Source organism: Mizuhopecten yessoensis, unplaced genomic scaffold (assembly GCF_002113885.1).
Source record: "Mizuhopecten yessoensis strain PY_sf001 unplaced genomic scaffold, ASM211388v2 scaffold10451, whole genome shotgun sequence".
NCBI lineage: Eukaryota > Metazoa > Mollusca > Bivalvia > Pectinida > Pectinidae > Mizuhopecten > Mizuhopecten yessoensis.
Window position 1 is genome coordinate 58,287 of NW_018408553.1, and position 12,414 is coordinate 70,700.

The 12,414-nt window shown below is 36.0% G+C and overlaps 1 long non-coding RNA gene across 2 annotated transcripts; it reads right to left on the reverse strand.

Annotated features, from left to right (window-relative positions):
• Positions 1–390: 390 nt before the first annotated feature.
• Positions 391–10,956, reverse strand: LOC110460690. Of its 2 annotated transcripts, XR_002464049.1 has the most exons (4): positions 10,511–10,956; positions 6,106–6,212; positions 3,340–3,399; positions 391–455 (listed from the first exon to the last, which is right to left on the reverse strand). It is a non-coding gene; the product is annotated as an uncharacterized LOC110460690 (long non-coding RNA). The 2 variants fall into 2 exon arrangements; XR_002464050.1 differs by lacking the exon at positions 3,340–3,399.
• Positions 10,957–12,414: the final 1,458 nt, after the last annotated feature.

Below are 12,414 nucleotides of genomic sequence, written 5' to 3' on the forward strand. Positions count from 1 at the left end.
AGATATCCAGGATGTCGAATACCATACTGTAGTTTTTTGTACCACAGTGTGTGTCATATGTATACCTGGACCGACAACTGTAGTGCTTACATACCTTTGCTTCTTTAAACTTGCCATTCGTTGCAGTTAATACACTCCCATATTCTACTGTTATCTAACTCAATGGTACCGACATACATGTACAGTGAATATATATACATGTTACCCTTCATATATCCATCAAATTGTGACATAGATCTTGAAACAACTGTTCTGTACAACTTTACACATGGCAGCGTGCCAATGTGGGTTCCCTACATAGTAATCATGATGTCTGTTTGTCGGTCCTAACGTATGAAATGTAATTGATATTCAATAAAACAAACATTATGATACACATATGTACTACTCACCGCTTGACTGCCCCTTGTGTGGATCATTGCCAATCGTATAACGTTTTTTGTTTCTCAGTTTACCTGTAAGTAAAATAGTATTTCATAATAATAACAAATAATAAAAATTCGAGGTTCTTCTATACAGCTTTAGTTCGTAAGTCGTCTCAAAGCTGTTCACAAATTATTATCCGTGGTTATACGGCCTTTGCAATCAGCCAATATCGTTCTCAACTGCCCGAGGAGCATACAACCGGTGCTGCCATTTCGGCGTTCACAGCTAGCATTCTATAATTCTAGCACTGCCCAACCACATACTCATCTACGGCGGAGTAGACTGGAACAAGCGGAGTAAAGTATCTTGCTCAATGATACAACACAGTGCCGTGCCGTGCCGTGCCGTGCCGTGCCGTGCCTTTAACTCGCAACCTTTCGGTCACAAGCCCGGCGTCCTACCACTAGACTATCGCGCCTCCTTATGAATCACATGGAATCATAGTTATAAGAATATGTATTTTTCTGTAGTGAAATGTAGTGAATATGCCAATATGTATCATATGTCACAATTTGTCATTTCAATTCTGTCAAATATGGTCCTATTTCGACGTCACACATTTTAGAATTCCCTTATTGATGACGTGCATTCTTAGACCCATTCATTGTGAACATTGCCATTTGCAAATGAAATCTTTTTACAAGACATTGAACGCCAAATTTCCTCTCATGAAATATATTTCCAGCAGACGTTTGTAGCGCTGATCTCGATGTGTTTTGAAGAACGATCACTACATGCTCTATTCGATGTATCCTCGCTAAGTTATCATCGATGACCTTTTCTATCACTGCATCGTAAGGAAGACTTTATGTGACGTAAAAACGAAATATCTATGCCTGATCTTGTCTTCCCCATCAAGGGTTTGAGTAGAGCGTCAATACTACCGATAGCCTTATTTTTGTCATGTGTACATATTAGACCGACAGCTGTAGTGCTATAGACCTTTGCTTCTGTAAAACTGCGACGAGAAGATCCAGTTTAAATTCAAAAGATATCTACCTGCACGTTTCGTACATACAATATATATCTACATGTTTCCGCTCAGATATCCATCAAATTGTGACCTAGATCTGGAAACAAATGTTGGGTACAAGTTTATACCGATCGCAGCCAACATTAGAATCCAGTTGACAAAATATCGGTATTAAGTGCATACACTTTTTATACCATGCGTAAGTAAACGCCATCTCTACATGTGATGTGTTGATAAAAACTGTATCTGTTAAATTCGACGATGCATATAGTATTGTTACATTGTATATAGACATTAAAAAAGTTATGTTTTGACTCAAAAATCGTTAAGCTTCTTGGTTATATACCAAATATATATTATTATAAATTCCTTTCCTGATTAGAGCACCGTATCAGAGATGTGGGTCATATAGGAATCATTATGGCCGTACGTCAGTGGAATGAATAGCATCCACGAACCTTTTCACAACATCCATCCACACTATCGTTTCACCCGTTGTCAGCATAATGTCACCGGGCGTAATGCTGTGCCGGGTGCCTTCGGCATGGTATTTAAGTGAGGTAGCACTATAAAGACGGCATCAGATCTGCACTATCACAAGAAGACAAAAACATCTGCATACCGTGCCTCCACCACATATACACAGATACACTCATACACATTGACACATCCTTAATGACCTTAGCTGTTTACGGGACGTTAACCCCTTCACGACCAACAACTAACCACTCCAGAGAGAATCCCAGTATCCAGAGGTCCTAAACCTTTTATATCCTACCGTTGGGCCCTGTAGCATAACCTTTAGGGGAAACTCTTTGATTTTTCAAAGTTGAGCTCAATTACTTGGATTTGACATGAGTGTCGTCGATGAAGCAGACGACGCTTAACTATCCGGAACGCATGGTCTCATTCTCCTTATACGTTCTCAAAGGTAAAAATGTAAAACTTTCCTTTGTTTATATTTTCCCATAGTTTTATCGATTTTGTGTTCGAATTGTGATTTTGTAGACGTTTTGTTCTTATTTTAACATCCTGGTCAATACTTACTAGCTTTTATGTGTCGATGGATATTCTGACTAATGACTATTATAGCTACCATATCATGATATCTGTGAATTGAATACCATAATTCGTTGGCCTGTAATATGTTGTGATCGACAGTTACCGACACTTTATAATTATTAGTCTGTACATTCACTAGACAGACGAATACCCACCCTCGATATCCTGGAGTTACGCTCACTTTCGCTCTCTACACCCCTGGAATATGTCATAGCAAATTTGAAGGCTCATGGTGGGACACATCGTTGATGAGACAAGAAGACTACTTCGATCTTTGGATGTATATAAAAAGAATATCGCGGTCACGTAACGGTAAACATTGACAGGCTTTTAAGTCGGGCGTCTCTCCTTTGTAATCTTCATAGGACAGGTATCGGCCTAGCGATCCGTCAGGTTTTTTTTACCCGAGACCAATCAAACAGCTATCTGTGTGCTTTAATTTTACTATGACATATTCCAGGGGTGTAGAGAGCGAAAGTGAGCGTTGCCCCTGGATATCGAGGATGTCGAATACCATACTATAGTTGGTTGTACCACAGTATGTGTCATGTGTATACCTGGACCGACAACTGTAGTGCTTACAGACTTTTGCTTCTTTAAACTTGCCATTCGTTGCAGTTAATACGCTCTCATATTCTACTGCTATCTAACTCCATGGTACCGTCATACATATACAATGAATATCTATACTTGTTACCCTACAGATCAAAATGTGACATAGATCTTGAAACAACTGTTCTGTACAACTTTACACATGGCAGCGTGCCAATGTGGGTTCCCTATATAGTAATCATGATGTCTGTTTGTCTGTCCTGACTTATGAAATGTATTTGATATTCAATCAAACAAACATTATGATACACATATGTACTACTCACCGCTTGACTGTCCCTGGTCTGTATCATTGTCAGTCCTATTTCCGTCGGTTTGCGATTTACCTGTCAGTAAAAGAGTGTTTTATAGTAATACTAAATAATAATAATTCGGGGTTCTTATATACCGCTTGATCACAACATAGTTCGAAGGTCGTCTCAAAGCGGTTTACACATTATTATCCGTGGTTATAGGGCCTTTACAACCAGCCAACATCGTTCTCAACTCCCTGGGTAGCATCCAACCGTAGCTGTCATTGCGGCGCTCACAGCTAGCATTCTAAAATTCTAGCACTGCCCAACCACATACTAATCTACGGCTGATCATGAGTAGACTGGAACAAGCGGAGTAAAGTATCTTGCTCAAGAATACAACACAGTGCCGTGCCTCGAACTCGCAACCCTTCGGTCACGAGCCCGGCGTCCTACCACTAGACTACCGCGCCTCCTTATGAATCACATGGAATCATAGTTATAAGAATATGTAATATTCTGTAGTCACATGTAGTGAATATGCGATTATGTATCATATGTTACAATTTGTTATTTCAATTCTGTCAAAAATTGGTCCTATTTCGACGTCACACATTTTAGGATACCATTATTGATGACGTGCATTATTAGACCCATTCATTGCGAGCATTGCCATTAGCACATGAAACCTTTTACAAGACATTTAACGCCAAATTTCTCTCATGAAATATATATCCAGCAGACGTTTGTAGCGCTGATCTCAATGTGTTTTGAAGAACGATCATTACATATTCTTTTCGCTGTATCCTCGCTGAGTTACCATCGATGACCTTGTATGTCACTGCATCGTAAGGAAGACTTTATGTGACGTAAAAACGAAACATCTATGCCTGATCTTGTCTTGCCCACCAAGGTTATGAATAGAGCGTCAATACTACCGATAACNTTAAAACTGCGACGAGAACTAATTTAAATTCTAAAGATATCTACCTGCACGTTGCATACATACAATATCTATCTACATGTTTCCTTTCGGATATCCATCGACCTAGATCTGGAAACAATTGTTCAGTACAAGTTAACACGGATCGCAGCCAACATTAGAATCCAGTTGACAAAATCTCGGTATTAAGTGCACAAACGTTTTATACATTGTGTAAGTAAACGCCATTACTACATGGGATGTGTTGATAAAAAACTATATCTGTTAAATTCGACGATGTATATTGTATTGCTACATTGTATATTAAAATTAAAAAAAATATGTTTTGACTCAAAAACGTTAACCTCCTTGGTTATATACCAAATATATACTAATAATAAATTCCTTTCCTGCTTAGAGCACCGTATCAGAGATGTGGGTCATATAGTAATCATTATGGCCGTACGTCAGTGGAATGAATAGCATCCCGGAACTTTTTCACAACATCCATCCACTCTATCGTTTCACCCGTTGTCAGAATAATGTGACCGGGAGTAATGCTGTGCTGGGTGCCTTCGGCAAGTATTTTAGTGAGGTAGCACTATAAAGACGGCATAAGATCCGCGCTATCACAAGAAGACAAAAACGCCTGCATACCGTGCCTCCAGCACATATACACAAATACACTCATACACAACACACATGACGGCACATCCTTAAATGACCTTAGCTGTTTACGGGACGTTAACCCCTTTACAACCAACAACTAACCACTCCAGTGAAAATCGCGGTATCCAGAAGTCTTAAACCTTTAAAATCCTACCATTGGGCCCTGTGACATTACCTCTAAGGGAGTACCCTTTGATTTTTCAAAGTTGAGCACAATTTGGCCAAGGATGCTCCAGACCAAATTTGGTTTAAATCCCTTTACTGAAGAAATAGGACTTTAAGAAAAGTGAAACTTCATTTGCAGTAGCACACCATCTCGTCATACAAATTAAATCCTTCTAGTCCAAATTGAGTCACTATCCCTCAATTTGTTCCTAGTTTTTTAAAGGAAAACTGATGAGGGAAATATATATTATTATTCCAAGTATTTTCCTTTTACATCCTACTCCATTATATTTTGAGTGAAAATTCGTTTTCAAAATTCTTATACTAGTCAAGCTTGTGACCTTTAACCCCCTAAAATTATAACATTCTCAATGTAATCTTGACCTTGACATTCAGAGTTACGCTAGAGTAGGAAATAACGTTGCTTTTATTTTATTTTTCAGCTTCAAGTTAAATTCATTCAAATTATTATTAGGTGTCTCTCAAAACTTTACTGTATACCCATATTTTCCCTATTAATATTCGGCTTGATTTATCTTGCTCAAGCCATGCCACATTTACTTATATATTATTGGCCCTTTTAACTAATGTAAGCTTTATACAAAATCTAATCTTTCATTCTTGAATCTGAGGTTATTAAGGGGTTGACGAACAGGCAATGGGTGTCCAACACTCGCTTCGCTTTTCTCAGGATAATTATTTGAAACATTTAACTTAATACATGACAAACAAACCACACCTATTTTTCTCTGCCTCGGCCTCATTTATTTAATTTGTTAATTCATGTATCGCTGAATTCATCTTCTGTGTAAATATTATGTTCTTCTTTGCTCTACTTTCGATCCCTGAACAAAAAAGAGTAATATGAACACCGCTAGTAATTGAATACTCTAGTTTGTTTTACGATAACCAATTCATCAGTTATTCCATCCAGTTAAAGTTTGACTCCCATAAAGTTGAAGCACTCTGCATAATTTTATAGTCATGTCAAAATTACCAACAAAACAAAATTGATATTAAAAACAAAACAAAATCAACATTACCTGTCGCAGTACCTTCTGCGCTCGTCTGCGCTTTCCTTTCTGTCCGGCTTGGAAGAAATATCCGAGGTGGCTTCCATGTTGTCTTCTTAGACATGATTTAAAATTCGCTAAAACAAAAAAGACTTGAGTAAGAATACTAAGGTCTTACATGAGTTTCCATTTCATATGAGATTTATGAAACGAGTTTAATATTTTTTCAATTTAGCGAGCCTCTGGCGAGCTAAAATGAAAATTCGTGACGAGTTTCATATATTTCCTATGATATAAAAAACGAGTGTAAGATCCTTTTTATCATATGATAAAGATTTGTAGCATTTATTTGTGTAAAACGACAATTTTCGTGCAACCTTCAAATGTAAAAAGCCGCCATTTTGACACTAGCGCGTAAGTCTGTGACGTCATGTACTTTTCCTAGCGTGAAGTCAAAATTGAAACAAATCAAACTTACAACCAATCACAGGGCATAAAAGTCATATTATATGGGTTAATACGCCAACAATTATGACATGTGTATATTCACTGGATAACACAGTAAATTATGTGATAATATACTTAAGCAATAACTGAATGATTGTTATATATGTGCATGATTTGATTACGAGATAGTTTTAACCTAGTGTGTAGAAAATATCTTCTATTTCTCACCTCAAATCAATTCCTCATTTCACCACACCTCAACTCCTCCGCCCCACCTCGCCTCAACTCCTTTTTTGCCACAGCTCAACTCCTCCCATCCAAACTTAACTCTTCCCATCTCACCTAAACTCCCCACACCTCATCGCAACTCTTCTTTGCTCACCTAAACACCTCACACCTCACTTTAACTCCTCCTCCCTCATCTCAACTCTTCCGTCATCATCTAAACTCCTTACACCTTTGACCCTGTTCGAGCTGGGGTTCCACAAGGTTCGGTCCTCGGACCGTTATTGTTTTTAATATATATCAATGATATTGTTGATTGTGTTTGCAGTAAAATAATTTTTTTGCAGATGACAACTCTCTCTATGGTATATGTGATAATAATCCAATTGAATTGGCACAAAACCTTTCTAATGACTTCACTAATATTAAGCTGTGGGCCACTAAATGGGATATTAAATTTAATCCTTCTAAAACCAATTGTTGAAAGCAAAACATACACATCAGGGCCCACTTGTATAAAACCTCTCAACTCTTAAGATTTCCTCAAGTCTAAGATTTCCCATAGACAATACATTGCTTGAGATTTTCCTTAACTTTGAGATGTTTTATACAAGTGGGCCCTGGGCCTTACACTTAGTGATGATGCCAAATGGAACCTACACTTATCTAATATACATGAAAAAGCATTTAAAAGAATAAATATCTTAAGGTTACTAAAAAATAAAGTTGATAGAAAATCCTTAACAACCTTAAATGCATCCTGCATAAGACCAGTTTTTGAATATCCGGATGTGTGGGACAATTGTACACTAGCTCATTTTTTTATTAGAATCAATACAATTAGAGGCTGCGAGATTAATTACAGATTTACGTAGAGGGACATTACATGATAAAGTATACAAGGAATCAGGATGGAAAACTTTGAGCTGCAGAAGAAATAAACATAAACTAATTTTAATGTATAGAATAATGAATAATGAAACCCCAGATTACATAAGAGAAATTATTCAACCATATATTCATGATGAAACTCTTGACATATATCCCCTCCGAACAAACAGATTATTTGATTCCCCTTTATGTCGTACTGTAAACTATTTTGAAAGTTTTTTCCGTCCATGTTAAATGAAATTAATAGACTTGCCCCAGATATTACTAACATCCAATATACCGCACAGTTAAAAAGGTTACTAACTACAAAGCAATATATGAAATCTGAAACAAGTGATGTTTATAAATACTTTGGCAATCGTGAGTAAACATTATACTTTGCCAATTAGGAAATAATGCTTGTAATCTAAATTATGTTCGTTATAAAGATCACTTAATTGAATCTCTAATGTGTGAGTGTAACGAATATTTCGAAACTGCTGCACATTATTTTTCTGAATGTAATCAATATAACAATATTTGCCAGACTCTCTAACAGAGTTTGAATCATTACACTCACAATCATCTGTGTATGAATGTCCTATTAAATGGTTGTAATATTTGTAATGATATACAAAAAAGAGATATCTTATCTCATATATCAAACTGTATACCGCAATCAAAAATATTTTCATTGATATAATCTTTGACTTACCCTTACTATTTTTCGGAGCAAATTCTTACATTTTTATAAAAAAAAAATCATGTTATATGCATAAAAGATTTATACCCCGGTGAACTACAATGACATAGCAGTACAATATATACCTAATGTAATATAATATGGAAATAATTAGATACTTTATTCTACTTTTGATAATTACTTATTACCTTTTATATACCTATTAAATGAAACTGGTTCTGGGCAGCTTAGATGGGGTTTTTATTGTGTGGTTTTTTTGTTTTCTTCTTCCTTTTTAAGCTTACATCAAGATATGAAGTAACTCCTTTCAATTTAATTAAAGACTTACTATATTATTTGCAGGAGTTGGTGTAGCCCTACTTACAAATTATACATCTATTTGCTTAAATTGGCTTTTGATCCTCAACAGTGTATGGCTAGTGTGTTAAACATGGACTGTATGGCCTGTATCTGTTGGGGGAACAAATCCAATATCACCAAATATTTATAATCATCAGTTTACCTTATATGAATACCAGTAACTCATTGTCTAATACTTGATATTATTCACTGAAGATAAAAGTCTAGTAAATATCTCAAATTAAATATCCCTAGTGAAAGGGTTACTATATCTCAAGAATACTGAACAAGTCTGTTTACATCAAGGGGTACTTCCCCTAATCCCAATCATCATATCAATATATAAATATATGTCTGTGTTTCTTACCACCTGTTGTCACCTTAAGGAGATGACTTAGATAGGCTATGCCTGATGTCTGATCCTTTTGACTATTGCTAATATTGTCAATAAATTTGTTGAAATTGCAACTCTTCACACCTCATTTCAACCCCTACCAACTGATTTCAACTGTCCCTTCCTCACCTAAACTCCTCACACCTCATTTCAACTCTTCCCACCTAATTTCAACTCTTCCTTCCTCACCTAAACTGCTCGCAACTCATTTCAACTCTTCCCACCTCACCTAAACATCTCACACCTCCCTTTAACTCCTTCCCCCTTATATCAACTCTTCCGTCCTCACCTAATCTCCTCACATCTCATTTCAACTCTTCCCACCTCATTTCAACTCTTCCTTCCTCACCTTAATACCTCACAACTCACTTTAACTTCTCCTCCCTGATCTCAACTCTTCCGTTCTCATCCTTACTCCTCATACTTCATTTCAACTCTTTCCTCCCTCATCTCAACTATTCCCATCTCACCTTAACCCTCTCACACCTCATCTCATGTCTTCCTTCCTCAACTTAACTCCTCATACTTCATTTCAACTCTTCCCAACTCATCTCATCTCTTCTTTCCGCACCTGAACTCCTCCTCCCTCATCTCAACTCTTCCTTCCTCACCTAAGCAACTTTTCACACCTCACCTCAAATCAACCCATCTTTTTTTAACTCTCTAAAATAAGTTTAATTAACTTTTTTACCTAAGTGTGACAGGCTACACGTAAACCCTATCTACACAAGTTTGAATTGTTCACCAATATGTCTAGGTTTGTCTTTGACTCTTTTGACCTTGATAATGGTCAATGTTACCCATTTCGATAATGTTAATTATCGGTTATGCCAGCAAGCTTAAGGTCATATCATGACTTTATTTCTAATTGCTATCTTCGGAAACTCTTGAAATATTTTGACCCATATATCCTGCACGCAGGTGTTTATAATCTATATGAACATATTTGATATCAAAGCTCTGTAAACCATTTTAATCAAAAGTTGACAATGGAAATCACTAACAATTTAGTGTTTTTGACTACAAAATTCCAATCGCCGACAAATGCGCTATATCAAACATTGCAAAATACTAGTCTACACGTTTAGAGTAACAATGATCTTGACCTATCGTGGAAATGAAAAAAAAATATGAGCTGGCCTAATTTTCCTTGGAACCTGTAAAAGGTTTTCAAAAGTTATTTAATTGTCCAAAGACAAAGGGATTAGACAACAAATATAGTCTGTATAGGTTTTCTTTCATACCAGATTTAATTGAGTCCGTTACACGTTATATGGATATCCAACAACAAATAAAGTTGTCAAATGATGATGTCACAGAGCAATACATACAGTGTTCCGCAACGAATGTAGAAATACAGCGTAAATGTATCAAACTGCATCAAACACAATGACTTTAAGTATATAAACAGCTATAATAAACAATCAAATTGATGTCATGTCATGGATGCTGATTACCTGTTGACGGTGTAGAAACAAACGTGTTGAAAGGTTAGTTACTAGTAGCTGTTGGTTAGTTACTAGGAGCTGTTGGTTAGTTACTAGTAGATGTTGGTTAGTTACTAGTCGGTGTTGGTTAGTTACTAGTAGATGTTGGTTAGTTACTAGTAGATGTTGGTTAGATACTAGTCGCTGTTGGTTAGATACTAGTCGCTGTTGGTTAGTTACTAGTCGCTGTTGGTTAGTTACTAGTAGCTGTTGGTTAGTTACTAGTAGCTGTTGGACGTCTGCTTCCGTCAAATCACAGCTGGGTAATGGAGTACGTGTAGCTAGATTAGGGTAGGTGAATTCGTGAATATTCATCAGGAATAGATACAGTTCATGGAATCTTGGCTTAATCGTAACAATAGCATAAGGGCATTAGACATTATCTTACAAAATACAGATAAGTTATTTTCCATGACAAATCGATAATTTTATAATGGATACAGATTTATTTATCGAATAGTTATGAATTATCTTATTAAACCCTACTTTCATTTGCGTTTCTATTTATATCACTGACCTCATCACCAATATCTAATTAACATATGATAAAAACATGTAACTGATATCTTTGTTTTCGTTTGTAATGATGTATACATGTAACTCTTTTGATAAAATAACCTCATCTGACATATCTTATTGAACATGTCATTTTTACGGCATTTTAAAAGAACATACCGGGATGAAAATCAACCAATGAGGTCCCTCTTTGTGTGTAGTTGTACTTGGTTCGGTTTTTAATTTTAGTTGATATGAATGATATTTCAGATACACTCGATCAACTGCAAGTCATTTCGCCATTACTTCTGCCTTTTTCATTCTTCTTGTAAAAAACAAAGGTGGGATCAACTTTTGGCCCCCTCTTTGATTTCTTTTATTCTTTAGCCATATGAAGATACGTAAAAATGATCAATAACTGCATATATAATTATTCATAATTACAACTGATAACCGTAGTGGACCTCCTTGCATAACACCAGGTTGAGTGACGGGGTATCCTAACAAAATGACAGATAAATGTCACAGGAGAATGTTATTTTGAAAATGAATTATGATAGTGTACAGTGCATAAAATTACTGTTATTTTGATGCTAGATATGTCATATTGGTAAACATGAAGTAAGCGTAATGATACTTTTAATTGGAAAAACATCTAAAGTTTTCACAAAATTCAAAATATAACCAACATTGTCAACTTGCCTTTATAAAGTTACAATTGTAGTCTATATTTTAAACTTCTTTAAAAACTTTCCATATACATATTCTGTCTACAGAATCATTTTTATGATATATCAAAACCGGTAAAGTACTTTTTAAGCATGCCAAACATGATCAAAGGCCAATTTCACATAATCATGGAGATTTGATTATCAATGTTTTTTATGGTAAAAACCGATACATTTCTGTTTTAGTATTATACCAAAACACTTTATTATATAACGTTTGTTTGAAAGTTATGCGCAGCAGTAATAACTCATATATATGTATTCTGCTAAAGTAATCGTTCCTCTGGAGAACTACTTAAGGTTGAGATTGTGTAATAGACAACGATATGCGATAATTTAAAAATAAAAACATTATCTTAATAGTAAAACTATTATACACTTAATTATACCCCCCGCAACGAGGTAAGGGCGGTATACTGTAATCAGCGTATCTGTCCGTCTGTCTGTCCGTAGAAAACGTTTGTCCGGACAACTTCTTCTAAAGCAATGGACCAATTTCAACGCAAGTTCCAAGATATGATAATTACCACCTGATGCTGTGTATCCAGGTATTATTTATTTCATTCTGACTCTTATTTTACAAAGTTATAGCCCTTTGTTGAAAACTCCTTGTCCGGACATGCCCTCCAAAACTAAGGGGTCAATTTCAAC